This window comes from Chenopodium quinoa, unplaced genomic scaffold, assembly GCF_001683475.1.
Source record: "Chenopodium quinoa cultivar QQ74 unplaced genomic scaffold, ASM168347v1, whole genome shotgun sequence".
NCBI classification, from domain to species: Eukaryota; Viridiplantae; Streptophyta; class Magnoliopsida; order Caryophyllales; family Amaranthaceae; genus Chenopodium; species Chenopodium quinoa.
Genome location: NW_018743331.1, coordinates 10,613,606 through 10,628,965, shown reverse-complemented (window position 1 = coordinate 10,628,965; position 15,360 = coordinate 10,613,606). Strand labels below are relative to the sequence as shown.

Here is a 15,360-nt window from a genome sequence, read left to right as displayed (position 1 = left end):
GATGCATGAGAATGATCTAGTTTAGTGTTGATCTATTTCATCGACTTGCTTGAATAATTGCGTGAGAATGAATTATTTGGGTAGAATTTGTATTCCTTGGCATTTATCCATGTTAATCTTCATTGTTCCCCTTAGTTGATTATGATTGGAACTCCCTCTCTCTAGTGATCTGATCGTATTTCTCTAATCTAGTGTTTCAACATTGTTTTTGTTCATTTAGTTTGATTTCATTTCATTTAGATGCTTTTATTAATTGTGGTAGCTTTAATTCCTCATAGAATACAACAAAAATTCGAACTACTCCTCTTTACCTTGCAATAGATTCTTGATTTCACCTTAATCGTGCAATTCTCCCGTTTCCTTTGTGGTTCGACCCTTGCTTATCACTATCTAGGTAATGGAAGTGTAGGTTTATAATTTGTATGATTTGATCTAGTATAGTAGTTGGCAACCTATTATCCTGCCATCAAATTTTTGGCGCCGTTGCCGGGGAAACGACTAGTTTTGCACCTTTCTTGTGATATTATTGGATTTATTGCTTCTACTTTTGTTCATTTACTCTCTTCCTAGTCATTGCTAATTGTTTGCTTAGCTTTGGTGAATGCAAATGAGGTCTCAAGGATCACCTACACATTACATTGATCACGAAATCGACCGTACATTAAGACAAATCCGAAGGCTATACCAAGAAGAGTCCCGGAGTCTTGGTGGTATTATTGAGAGTGAGAGTGATTTTTGGTCTTCAAGTTCTCAGAGCGAGGCAATGGCGGAACTAGAAGAGGAAGTTTTTTTTCGTGAGTTTGGAAACCCGGAGGACTATGAGCTCACGGGTGGTATCTTGTTACTCGTCACGGATGCCAATTTCACAATCCATCCTCAATACACAAGGATGCTACAAGCAGAGCGATTCTCAGGTTCTCAAAGTGAAGATCCCATAGCGCACCTTTATAGATTTCTTGAGCTTTGTGCCATGATTCAAACTAATCAAGTTTCTCAAGAGTACATCCGTATGCACTTATTTCAACAATCTCTTTCGGGTAGGGCCAAGAAGTGGCTTAAGCAAGTCAAGCCAAATTCTCTCACAGTATGGAGGGAGATAGTCAAGGCATTCTTGAAGAGGTTCATATCCGAGGAGAAGACCGTCGAAATGAGGAGGAAAATTACATCATTTAAACAAGAAGCGGATAAGAGCCTTAGTGAAGCTTGGTAAAGGTTCAAAGAGTTGGTACAAGCATGTCCTCACCATGAATACAATCAAAGCTTGCTCATGCAATTCTTCTATGATGGTTTGGAACTTATGTCTAGAGCTAACTTGGATGCGGGGGCGGGTGGACAATTGATCAAGATACCCCAAAATGAAGTTGCAGTGATAATTGAAGATGTAACTAAGAATTACTCTTGGGGTGGTAAAAGGAGGAACACACCTAAGAAAGGTGGGATGTATGAATTAGAGAAGGTTGACCAATTGCAACATCAAATTGAGCTTTTGACAAAAGGGCTTGCCAAGTTGAACACGAGTGTTAATAGTAGGACAAGCTCCTCACAAGTCCATTCTTTCTCTTGTCAAAATTGTGGTGGTACAAACCACAATACTTCTTATTGTGGAGGGTTGAGCCCCGAGCATATGGCGGCATATAACACAAGGCAAGATGGATTTAAGGGAAATAGAGGTGGAGTAGCATGGAAACAACCACCTCCTGGATTTGCACCTCAACCCCAAGAATGAAATCAACAAGCTGAACCATCTTACAATTCCAACCCTTAATACCAAAACCTATCTCCACCTCAAAACCATAACCCAAGAGGAAACTACCCTAGAAACAACCAATACAACAACCAAAACCAGTACAACAATCAAAACCAAGTTTCTCAAATAAATCAAGATCAAGCACCTCAAGTGGATCTAACACAAACCTAACTCCACCAAGCCATGAACCAACAACTACAAAACTTTGGCCAACAACTCCAAACCCAAATTCAACAAATGTAAGAGGTCAAGGCCTATAGCAAGATGATGGACTCTCAATTAGCCCAATTGGCTGAAAGAGTATCCTTCAATTCACCTTCTACTCTACCCGAGCAACCACAACCTAACCCATCTCACAACATGAAACCCGACTCTTGTAAGGCAATCACATTGAGATCGGGAACATCGTATGAAGGTCCAAAGAGAAGGTTAGTGAGGAAAAGAAGGGAGGAGAAGAGAGTGTGAGTCAGGATAAGAGAGTTGAGGAAGAAAAAGTTGTTGACAAAAAAGAGAGTGTGGAGAAGAGGAAGCTTAAAGAAAAGAAGACAACTTCAACTTCTAGTGAAGCTAGGAATCTTAAAGGACCGGTCCCATTTCCCGGCCGGCTTGCGGAGAGGAAATTAAAATTTTTTTTTGCAAAGTTTGTTGATGTGATGAAGAGTTTGCATACCAATCTCCCTTTCCTTGAAGTTGTCACATAAATGCCTTCATACTCCAAATTCCTCAAAGAATTTCTCACCAACAAGAGGAAGCTCAATGATGAGCTCATCACTCTTCCCCATCAAGTGAGTGAACTTGTTTAACATAAGATGCCCAAGAAGGAAAAAGATCCGGGAAGCTTCACCTTGCCGGTCAAAATTAGAAACATGGAAACTAGGGGTGCCTTAGCCGATCTTGGAGCAAGTGTTAGTTTGATCCCTCTATATATTGCTCAAAAACTTAACATTGAGATGATCCCTACAAGGAAAACAATCCAATTGGCCGATTGTTCGGTGAAACTACCTTGTGGTAAGCTTGAGGATGTTCCCATCCATGTGGGGCACATCTACGTGCTTTGTGACTTTGTAGTGATCGATATGGAGGAAGATGTTAACACTCCTTTGATCTTGGGTCATGATGCTCTTAAAACTTTGGGGGAAACATTAGTTGTAAAAACAACACCATCACATGTGAAGTAGCTCATGAGAAGATTGTATTTGAGTTCTCTAAGTTTCTCAAGACCCCATGGTTGCGAAATGTTATAGAGTGGATGTTGTAAATGAAGAGTTGGATCTCTTGGGAAGGATAATGATGAAGCCTCGTGATGCTATGGTTGAAGCTCTTACATGTAAGGAATAATACCACTCACTAGAAGCTAAGGAGCAAGTCATGGCCATGGAAGAAGCTCCCAAAGAGGATGAGGTTGTTCAACAACAAGAGGTTGTGCTTGAGCAAAAGGAGGAGAAATTAGAGGAGAGTTCTAAGCCTCCTCCCAAGGTAGAGCTAAAACCCCTTACCCCCTCTTTAAAAAATTCTTATCTTGGTAATGAAGGGGAATATCCTATTATTGTCAATGCTACCCTAAATGGTCTTGATTTGGAAAAAATTGCTTGTTGTTTTGAGAAAATATAAAGATGTGATAGGGCATAGCATTGATGATATTAAGGGTATTATACCCTCCTTGTGTATGCATCGAATCCATCTTGAGGATGATCAATCGACCTCACTAGAGCCTCAAAGGAGATTGAACCCCAACCTCCAAGAGGTTGTCAAGAAAGAAATCTTGAAATTACGTGAAGCGGGCATTATTTATGCTATCTCCGATAGTAAGTGGGTTATCCCGGTTCACGTGGTTCTAATGAAAGATGGAATGACCATCATCTCGGGAGAAGAGGAGAGGACATCTCCACCCAGACGGTGACTGGATGGAGAATGCGCATTGACTATAAGAGATTGAATAAGAACACAAAGAAAGACCATTTTCCTCTCCCCTTCATGGACCAAATGTTGGAAAGACTTTCTCACCATGCTTTTTTTTGTTTTTGTTTTTTGGATGGATATTTCATATTCCTTAAAATCCCTATCCACCCCAAAGATCAAGAGAAAACGACATTTACATGTCCATATGGGACATTTGCATACCGTAGGATGCCCTTCGGATTATGCAATGCCCCATATACTTTCCAAAGATGCGTGACCTCTATCATCTCCAAGATGCTTGAGAATGAGATTGAATTTTTTATGGATGATTTTAGTGCTGGTGGCTCGGTTTTGACACTTGTCTCGACAATCTTGAAAGAGTTTTGAAAAGGTGTTAAGAGACAAGTTTGGTTTTAAATTGGGAAAAGTGTCACTTTATGGTTGAGGAGGGAATTGTCCTAGGCCATAAAGTGTCCAAGAAGGGAATTGATGTTGATCCGGCCAAATTTTTGGTGATTGCAAAGTTGCCCCCTCCTACTTCTATCACGGGATTAAGAGCTTTCCTTGGGCATGCCGGTTTTTACCGGAGATTTATCAAAGATTTTTCAACAATCGCTAAACCATTAACCGAGTACTTAAGAAAGATATTGAATTCAGCTTTAATGAGGCTTGCCTTGAGGCATTTCATAAGCTCAAGGAAGCTCTCATTTCCTCTCCCATTGTGCAAGCTCCAAATGGGAGCTTGCCATTTGAACTAATGTGCGATGTAAGTGATTTTGGAGTAGGTGCGGTCCTTGGTCAAAGGAAAGATGGATTATGTCATCTACTATGGAAGGAGAACTCTTGATGAAGCCCATAAGAATTACATAACAACGGAGAAGGAGATGCTTGCGGTTGTTTTTGCTATATACAAGTTTAGGTCCTATCTTGGTCATTGTGTACACGGATCATGTAGCGGTTCGTTATCTCATGAGTAAGAAGTATGAAAAGCCACGCCTCATGTGCGATGTAAGTTCTTTTGCTTCAAGATTTTGACATGGAGATGAGAGATAAGAAAGGAGCGGAAAATTATGTGGCGGATCACTAGTCTAGGCTCCTCTTTGAGAACAAGGATGATGTACCCATTAATGAGGAGATGGGAATTGAGACTCTTATGGCTATAGCTTCAACATCTAGCCCTTGGTATGCGGACATCGCCAACTACCTTGCTTGTAGAGTCATTCCCCTGGAGTTCTCCTCCCAACAAAAGAAAAGGTTCTTCAAGGAAAGAGGAGATACTTTTGGAATGATCCTTACTTGTTCAAACAATGCAGAGATGGCCTTTTTCAGAAATGTGTTCCAGATCTTGAAATTGAAGGAGTTCTTGAGCATTGCCACTTGTTACCATGTGGTGGACATCGTGGAGTTGACAAGACGGTGGCAAAAATCTCTCAGTCTCTCCCATGGTGGCCAACAATGCATAAAGATGCTCACAATCAAGTTTGTTTCTAGATGTGATAGGTGCCAAAAAAGTGGTGGAATCACCAAAAGAGATGAAATGCCTCAACAAAACATCTTGGAGGTTGAGCCTTTTGATGTATGGGGTGTAGACTTTATGGGGCCTTACGTATATTCATGTGGGAATTTGTAATTTTTGGTGGCGGTGGACTATGTCACTAAGTGGATTGAAGCTATTCCTTCCCCCACCAATGATCATAAGGTTGTGCTCAAGCTTTTCAAGAAAATAATTTTTTCAAGGTTTGGGGTCCCAAGGGTACTAATTAGTGATGGTGGTTCTCACTTTGCCAAGAAGCAACTTGAAGCTCTTCTCAAGAAGTATGGAGTCTATCACAAGGTTGGTTTGCCTTATCATCCTTAAACTCAAGGGCAAGTGGAAGTGTCAAATAGAGAGATCAAGAATCTTCTAGAGAGAATGGAAAACAAATTAAGGAAAGATTGGTCCCTTAAGTTTGATGACACACTATGGGCCTTGAGGACAGGCATATAAAACCCCCATTGGCACATCTCCCTACCGTTTGGTCTATGGTAAAACTTGTTAATTGCCGGTTGAGTTGGGCACAAGCCTTGGTGGGCTATCAAAGAGCTCAATATGGATTTGTCATTGGCCGGAGAGAAAATATTTCTTAAGCTTAATGAATTGGAAGGGCTTAGATATGATGCCTATGAGAACTCAAAGCTATATAAGGAGAAGACTAAGAAGCGGCATGACCAACACATAAGTTATCATTTGTGATCTCTAATGTTCGGGCCCTTTTGTGATCTCAAAGACTACTCCTTATGGCTCCTTTGAGTTAGAGGCGGGCGATCATAAGTTCATGGTGAATGGCCATCGTTTGAAGCATTATCGATCTTTGCAAGGATGAAGTTGGTTTGAATGAATGCATTCGACTTGATACTATGGATCCTAAGCCACCCCCTTGAAGATAACATCTTATGGTCAAGCTAGTGACCTCATAAAGAAGCCTTTTCGGGAGGTTACCTGAGACCTCAATCCTTTATTTCTTTTATTTCTTCTTATTTTGGTTAATTTTTGTTGACTTTTCCCCTTAGTTCTTTGCTTATTTTCTTTTGTTTGTCTTGTGTGTTTTGAGTAGGAATTTGATCTTTGGGCATTGAGTTGGTGGATAACAATTAGGAGTTCTAATCTCAATAGGAGTGATTTCAAGAGCAAGGGACAGGCCTATGATAGAAGAAGAAGGTGAAAAAGTGAATATCAAGCCTTAATCAACAGCCGCACCCATGGAGAGCCCCCTCCATGTCACCGCGGCCGCGACATAGAGGAGAGAGGGCGCGGTACCCTGATTTACAGAATTCTAAGATCTTCCTGTAGATGTCGCAGCATGGACAGGGAGAGGGCGCGATTAAGCTTACCGCAAGCGCGACCTTGAACACCGCGGGCGCGACCCTGCTCGACGCGCGCACGACTTTTTGGGTTTTAATAACTCGGCTTCTCTAATTGTCGAGGCTCATTTCTCTTTTCTCTATTTCGACTTCTATTGCTCCTTGTTTAATAATCAAAACCCCCATCTCCCTCAAACCTAACTCTAATAATCTCACAAAATCTTACCAATTCTCACTCAAATCTCTCCAAAATTCGTTCAATCTCCATCAAAATCATCACTTTTACCATTTTTACTTCAAATTTTGCCATAAACTCTTGCGGTTCTCCATTGACGGTCCTTGAAGCTTGCTTGGGGAATTTGTTCTTGGGGCTAGTATAAAGGTCACTCTTTCTCTAGTTTTATTTGAGTTTTGAGCATTAATTTTGGTGTTTAATCATGATAATCTTATGATTTGAATTGGTGATGAATGTTTCTTCAATGGATGAATTTGTTGGAATAATTGGGTATTTCTTGTTTGTTTGTTGATTGTTGGTTGATTATTGTGGTTATATGAAGTTGTTGGTGATTACTCTTGGTTGATTTGTGTTGATTGGTAACTTGGTGGGTTGTGAAGAAGTGTGTAGTTTGTGAAGTAGTGTGAAGTAAGTGGGTGTTTTTCTTGAATTAGACATTTGTTGATTGAATTGTTGGTTCATTGACAATGGTGTTTGATACTAAGAAGAGAAAGAGTGGAAAGGAGCCACAAAATCCTACTCCACAAAATGATGAACAACCACCACCTCCTTTGCCACCACTAAAACTTTCCAAAAAAAATCATAAACCCATATACGAAAACTGGCAATCTCGAAGTCTTCGCCCCACAAAACATTATCACCAAGAAGCCACCACCAAATTCGGCATTTATGAGGATGTTTGGTTTTTGTTCAATAACATGAGGATAGGCACATTTGTGAATAGCTCATTCCGAACTTACCTTGAGCCTACCCTTGAGTTCTTTGCCTCATTTGAGAGCTGACTAGTAGGAGACAATGACTTCTCCATCTCCTTTCAACTCTTCAACAAAAAAGAAACCATGAACCTCCGCCAATTGAACCAATTCCTTGATCTTTACCCCGATGCAGACTTTCTCTTTCCCGGACATGAAACCCTAGTGAATTATAAACCTCTTGCTTGGTGGAGGAGTATTTCGGGAAAAGATACATTCAATGCCAAGTTTTCATTGGCAAGTGAGATTTTCCACCCCGCTCTTCGCCTTTTGCATCAGATTCTTGGGTGCATGGTATTCAACAAGCAAGACTTGGGCAAGATTACCGCCGAGGAAATCCGTATATTATGGCTTGCTACACAACCGGAGTTGGGACGTAGGGTGAATCTTGGTCACCTATTTATTTAGTGTGTCAAGTCCATTATTAACGGCAAGAAGACGGGGGAGATTCATTGTGGTGCTAGGTTGGCAATGAAGTTGGGGCACACGGATAAGCTTCGTTTTTGCACCCTCATTGGGTCTAGTGATGGTGAGGACCATTTGTTCAACATTGAAAAACTAAAACCATGAAGTTCATTATGGACACCGACGATAAAGGGAAGATGTTAAGTTTGCTCGTGTCTCTTGAGCACCATTTCCTCCTCCCAAAGCCCACTTTCACTTCTATCACTAGGGAAGGAACTAATAACCCATGGTGGGTGAGGAGGGACAATGGTGTCCTCCCAGGTGCAAGAATAGCGGAGGATGAGAATGATGAGGATGATGATGATGATCAGGAAGAAGAGGGTGAAGAGGAGGTTCCTCCTATGCAACATCAACAACAATAACAACAAGAAAGACGACAACAACAACAACAACAAGGCTACCAACAAGACTTGGCGGCCATGCAATCTTAAATAGAAAGCATTCAACTTGGCATGCAAGGTATGTATGCTTCTCAACAAAACATGATTCCAAATGCAATCCCTATACGATGCTAGTGTACGTAGGGGGGATATCACACCCTCGGTTAACTATCCCTATGTGCCGGCCTAACAAAGGCCTGTGCCATCTTGGGGAGGTGATAACTAACCTATGTACCCCTATTGGCCGGGTCCTATGGACCCTAATATGCCTAGGAGATAATTTCCCGATGAGTCCGACCATTATGACTACCGAGTCTTGGGTGGGAGTGATTATAGGGGTAACCCTAATCACCCCTACGTCGATTCCACTCACCCTTGATCCTTTATCCAACCCGATCCCTATGACCAATTGACTTCATCACAACAAGAGCTCTTTAAAGGTCATTCTGGGTGGCCTCCCGGTTACACCGTAGGTTGGGATCCTTATGGCCCCCCCTCGGGCTTCTCTTATGATGGTTGGGGTGGTGATGATGGTAATGCCGGCCCTAGTGGCTAATAGTTCTCCCTTGGTTTATTTGTCCCCCCCTTTTTGGTCCCTCCCTTTCCTTTTATTTGTATATGGAGCATCGAGGCTCATCTCTAGTGTAGGGGGGGTGTTTGAGTCAAAAGGGTGTGTTTTTGGGTAAGTGTGGGGCAAGGAACCAAGGAATCATAGGAAAATAAAAAGGATTTGTGTTGTTGGTCTTACTTTTTGTATTGTTGATAGCGTTTGGTATCTTGTTGTTGGTTGTGGTTAGATGATGATGTCTTTGATGATAATGATTTGATAATTAGCTTGAGTTTAGGTAGTTGGATTTGCCCAAGGTATGATTTTGTAGGTTTTCTTTTTCTTTCTCTCTAACCTTTTTCCTTTTATAGTTTTTGTTTTTGTTTTATCTTTCTCCCTTATAGCTTCAAAGAGCAATGGAAGCAACATAAAGATCAATGGTGAAAAATGTAAGGTTGCTTTATTTTTCTTCAAGCGGCGTTTAGGTGAGATCTTTCCTTTTTACTCTTTTACTTTCTTCTAGTGTGCTTAGTCTAGGTTAGTTTAGGAAGAAGTTGAATGGTTCGAGGTTGTTTGCATTGGTTCTACGGAACCTGGGGATCATTGATGTTGATATCGAACGATCATTATATGACAATTGGGATTTTACTTGATTTATGTGCCTCATTGGTGAACTGTTTGATTTCTTCCTTCTTCTTTTTCTTTCTTTTCTTTTGACAAACATGACTATGGAAAGTTGATAAAAATATGTATTGGAATTTGCTTATGCATTTGGACTCGATTGCTTTGATGTTGTGCCTTTGAATGCTTGTTTCTTCCTAGTTGGTGATGGTGAAGATGGTTTGAGAGTGCTTTGACAAACTTTAATGCTAAGGTAGCAAGGTTAAGAACTTTGAGGCCATTTGAAACCTTAGTTCACGGGAAAGTGGTAAGATGGAGTTGCTCTCTATAGTGGATTTGAAGCCCTTGGTTGGTATTTGCTTGTTTTTCATCCCTAGTAAGGATTATATTGTTCTAGCCTTCATCACTTTGTTGTGTGGCGCATTAAGATCCTTGATTGTGGATGTCTTAATCCTTGTTTTGACCTCTAGTTCTCGAGATCGTGACCAAGCCACTCTAGGGGAGGACAAGGGCACTATTTCTCATTTTTATTTATCTTCCTTTTTGTTTAGTTACAAATTTGATTTTCTATTTTGCATATACTTTTCTTGCTAACCAATTTGAGCCTAATATTCCCTTTCTTGTCTAAACCACATTATAAACCTAATGGCCTATGTTTTCCCTATCCTCTTGTGAAGCATTTGGCATGTAAGGTTTGTGTTTTGAGTGAGTTGATTATAAGCAAGAAGTATTTTGATATTGGTTTAAGTGAGAAAAGAAGTTGGGTGTGAATATGCATGAAATGTTTGAGAAGAAAAGTTTAATTAAAGAAAATCAAATGAAGTTTCAAGTAAAAAAAAAAAAAAGAAAGTAATAATTTATATATATATATATATGTAATGTTATGAGAATTGAATTGATGGTTGTTTGTTTGAAAATTGTTGATCCCTATAAGTTTGTTTTTGAGAGAGAGCCCCTCTTTTGCTTCACTTAGGAAATACCACCAATTTTTCAAATTTTTTCCCCACCTTTACCTCTAGCCATGACATTACAACCCTTGAAAAGACCCTTAGACTTTAGAGGGGTGAGGTCAAAGATCGGTGGAGGGAGATAGATTTAAAATATATGGAGAGATTATGCATAGTTGAGATGTTAGGATGACCATCTCATGTTTTCACATAAATATATCTTGTTCTGGTTCCTTTGCGGAATCATGAGAAGCTAACTTATTAAGGGGTGATTTGAAGCTAGTGGGGAGAACGCGACCCATTTTGGTTGGTACTAGGGCGTAGAATGAAATAACTAATTCTTTATGCTTAGTTTAGTTTTTGTCTTTTTCAATCATAAGCAGCTTATAACGTGTTTTCTCTCGTTTAATTGAGAAAGGTGAATATTCTTTGGTGTATGTCTTTCCCTTTTGTGTCTGAAGGGAGCATTTTCCACCCTAAAACTTGATTGCCTTTCCTAAGCCTTGCCATGTTATGTTAGTCTTAGTAGTTTTTGCTTTTGGTGATTGCTTTTTCTCTTTTTCTCTTTAGTTTTGCTTGAGGAAAGCAAGAGGCAAGTGTGGGGGATTTTGATAAGTGGCATTTATGCCACTATTTCATCCGTCTTTAGGGAGAATTTACCCTCATTTGTCACTTGTTTGTGCCTTCTCTAGTCATTTTTACTCTTATTTTGGTTATATTTGCTTCCTTTCGTGTTTCTCTTCTTCTTTGTTTCTTCTTGTGTTTTCTAGCATCTTTGTCTTTGTTTTGTAGGTTTTTAGTGCTTTAGGAAGGAAGAAGATTAGCTTTATGGGCCATGGAGAAGGAGAAAAGGCACTTTGGAGATGGAAGCCGCGGGCGCAGAACTCAACTTTGGGAAAACTTCCAATGGTTCTGTAGAAGGCTGACCGCGCCTTAAGAGAGGGCTCTCCACTGAGCACCGCGGGCACAACACTAGACACCGCGGGCACGGTCCCTCTGAAGTCAAGCTCTCACCTGTTCCTGCACCGCGGGCTCTCTTAGTGGAGAGAGGCCTCTCCATCAGCCACCACGGGCGCTACGTTCTAGGCCGCGGGTACGGTCCTTGAGGTCTTCTTGTCTGTACCCAGAAGAAAGAGGGCACGGTCCATGAGGTCTTCTTGTCTGTACCCAGGATAGTAGTTGGCGACCTATTATGCTTAAGATAATTCTTTGCTGCTTCTATAAGAAGAATGAGAGGGTTTGAGGTGCTCTTTGGTATTGTCAAACAGAAGGCTGCTCCTACAAGATAACAAGTCCCACTGGACTTGGGCTTATTACTTAATTCATTAGCTTTGGGCTAAATACAAGTGTGAGTTGTCCTAAACTCGTGGGTTTCACTTCTTTTTATTCTCGAGCCATAGTTAAATTATTTTGAAGCCGAAATTCTCCTTCCTACAAACAAATAAATAAAATAGTAGTAACTCGTGTCTATGGAAGGAAAATTACACCAAACACCCTCAAATTGTAAAAACCCATCATAATATCAAGAGTTTAAGTAATAGATCAATGCACATTTATGACTCTATCAGTTCAATAAACACCAACTTGTTACCTAGAGATATTTAAAAATTCGCAAAAAAAAAAAAAAAATAAAAAAAAAAAAAATAACAAAACAAAAAAAAAGAAAAAAAAAGAAAAGAAAAAAAGGAAGTGGTTCGAATAAAAAAAAAGAAAATGTCGAACATGCCAAGTGCCACGTGATTAGGTTAAAATTACCCTAGCCACTTGGACAAATTAGATGGAGACAAGTGTCACCCCAAGAGTTGTCCCAATGGGACCAATCAGTGGCTGACACGTGGCACCTCCCATAATTAGGGAAAAGGCAGCCTTCAAGGGCCCAAATCCCGAGGCACCGTAAAAACGGCGCATCTATCCCAATTACAAAGGTTAAATAACCTAGGATAAGGGCACTAACTCCCATGCCCTATCAATAGGGGAACAAATATACACATTCAATTCTTACATCATTCCCATATATTACAACAATCACTCTCTACAGTGATTCATTAGATCTCGGGATCCGAGAAGATCTTCTACATTTACTTTTCCGCATTTATTACACTCCGCCCGATACTAACTTGATCGTTTGAGGCAGAACTCCGAACAATCGGAACTTCCGTTTACTTGTAGGTACAGGCGTCGAGGATCCAGCCTTGGTGCGTAACTCTCCCGTAGGACATCTCAGAAAACCCCGAAACGTTTGGTACCGACTGTGGGGAGAGTACCTCTAAGATGGTTTCTCAAGAACCTGTACCACTTCCTGAGGACAAATGACAAAAAGCAAAGGTCCATTCGGACCATGATACTGAGTTTGAGGTTGAACCAGATGTAATCCCCCATATTTTCCTTAGTAAATAATAATTATATATGTTTATGTATACAAATATTTTATAATAATTTTATACTTGTATAAATATTTTGGAAAGATTTGACAGAATAAAAACAATAACTTATATTTCAATAGCATTTTATTCAATTTGGGCTATGATTATCATTCTAATTCTAAAAAAAAGAAAAGAGCCCAAACCCTCATTTTTCTAATTAAGTAAACTTCTCTCAAAAACCCTCCTCTACTGCTTCCCCTTATTACTCCTTCACTGCCTTCCTCCTCCTTTCACGACTCACAAAAAAAAAAAAAATTCGCTGCTGCCTTTCGCTACTACTGTCGCCTACATGGCTGCTGTCATCGCTGCACTGCTGCTGCCGCCGGCGTCCCGTCGCGGCTGCCCGAACCACCAGCCGGTTTCCCCTCACTTCCCTTCTCTTCTATCTTCCTCTTTTCTTGTTTAATTTCTTAAAGATTTAATCTTTATATGAGTTATTGATTTGATTATTCATATACATGATAAATATTGCAAATTTATTGAGTTATGTTGCGAATTTGTTGAGTTTATGATATACTAAGCATATGATTAATTTCAGATTTTATTAGCTACGAAATTAGGGTTCAAAAATCGTGATTTTCGCAAGTTTTGGGCTTAAACCATGAATAATGGATTTAACTAATTACTTTGTATTTAAATATGGTTCTACCTTTAATTTTCGATGGCTATATGTAATTTTCAGATTTTCAGAAAAGTTGATTTTGGGTTTAAATATTGATTTTCATGATTTTAGGGTTTAATAACGTGTTGCTAAAGTTATTCAATTTAAGCATGATTTTGTTGTGATTTTGCTATGAATATAATGATGTTTAATTCAAAAGCAAGTTTTCAATTATTCGTAGTTAATTTATGATTTCCGTTCTTAATTTCTCTTAATCACGTTTTAATCACGTTTTGACTCTGACTCGTCTGATTTTTGCAAAAAAATAGTGTTTTTCGTGTGTAAACGATGCTCTAGTCACCTTCTCGTGGCCAAATCTAGCCTCTAAATATGATTTTTGGGCAGTTTTAGATTTTTAACGAAGGATTGATGTTATAAATGAATTTTCAGATTATAATCCTACTTTAAAGTTGCTGAAATTTTATGCTACAAGCTGTATTTTCATGATTTTAACATACAAGTTTGTAATTGAACTTTGAATTATTAATTTTGACCATTGTGAGCAATTTAAAGGCATTAATTCAATAGTTTAAGGGGTTTTAAAGTAGTTTGGTATTGCTGTAAATTATGTTGCTTGGGTATTAATTGAGCTATGGTTGTTTTGTTTCGGAGAGGACTTCGTAGAAGGTGACTTCTAGCCTTAAGGTGGCCAACCAATTTGTGTACTCAAGGTACGTACAAGAATACGAAGAACCTTGATTCTAGGAGCATGTTTAGGACTTGGAAAAAACTAGAATCATGCTAGGGAACTTGTGGATTGGTTGAAATTGTTTGGTAATGAGTTGATTGATGATTAATGTGATGATTGCTTTAGTTCATGTATGAGAGATTGCATCGATTTTTCCTTATGAGTATTATTTATGAAATACTTTGCAAGGAGGGCTTAAAAGTAAAGCTACAAGTATACATAAGGAATGAATCATTTTAATTACTTATTCATTTGTATTGAAATGGAATGAGTAAAGGTAGGTAGAGTTAAAGTCTTATAAGACAAGATTGTGGATATGAGGTGCCTTATGCATTTAAGGTGTTTATACACCGAGGTAGTTAAGGGATTCAATAATAAATGTTGTTTGTCATGGATAAATTAAGAATTGAATTGGAAACTTGAATGATTTGAATGATTGATGTATGATTGGTTGTGTTGTTTGCATATGAGTCATCACCAAATTTAAACTGGTCAATCACGTAAAGTGCAAGAAGGATGAGCAATAAAATTCTAGATTTGTGCACATCTAGAGTAATGACAAACAGGGGTTGGGGTTCACGGGGTATTAGCCGTGTACTTTTCAAAGGCTATGGCCACGGAGTCGCGCCCGTCTGCCATTGGATGTTTATTAATTTCTTCCGAAATGAGGCATAGGGTTTTCTTATTTAATGTTCCGGAATGGAGCACAGGGGGACAACCCGGTCTATTGCTTAATCCAATCAATTAATGAAGTGACCAATGCTACTTAAATAAAAACCTAGTAATGAGTAACTATTGAGTCATGTGTTCGAGTCAATGATAATTTTGTGAGTATATGGAATGCTTGATAGTATCATGCTAAGACTCTTTACTATATTTCGTAGCTTGTATGTACTCAGCATTACTGATTGCGTGCTTTTGTGTGTTTCTCTTGGTCATGGCCTTTGCCTTCAATGTCCCTGTAATGATCCAATTCTTACACTTGTAAAATTAGGGAGCAGATTAATCACAGGTTTTTGCATAAACTGACTTGCATCAGGGTGATGGGATTTGAGTGGAGCGTTGGCTGATCACTTAGCTTATTTTATATCATAGATTGAATTTTATTTTGGTTCTAATTCCATTTACTTCCTATTTTACTGGATTTTGAATAA

The 15,360-nt window shown here is 39.3% G+C and overlaps 1 pseudogene; it reads left to right on the top strand.

Annotated features, from left to right (window-relative positions):
* Positions 1 to 15,360, top strand: part of LOC110737636 — a 73,173-nt pseudogene that overhangs the window by 24,604 nt on the left and 33,209 nt on the right.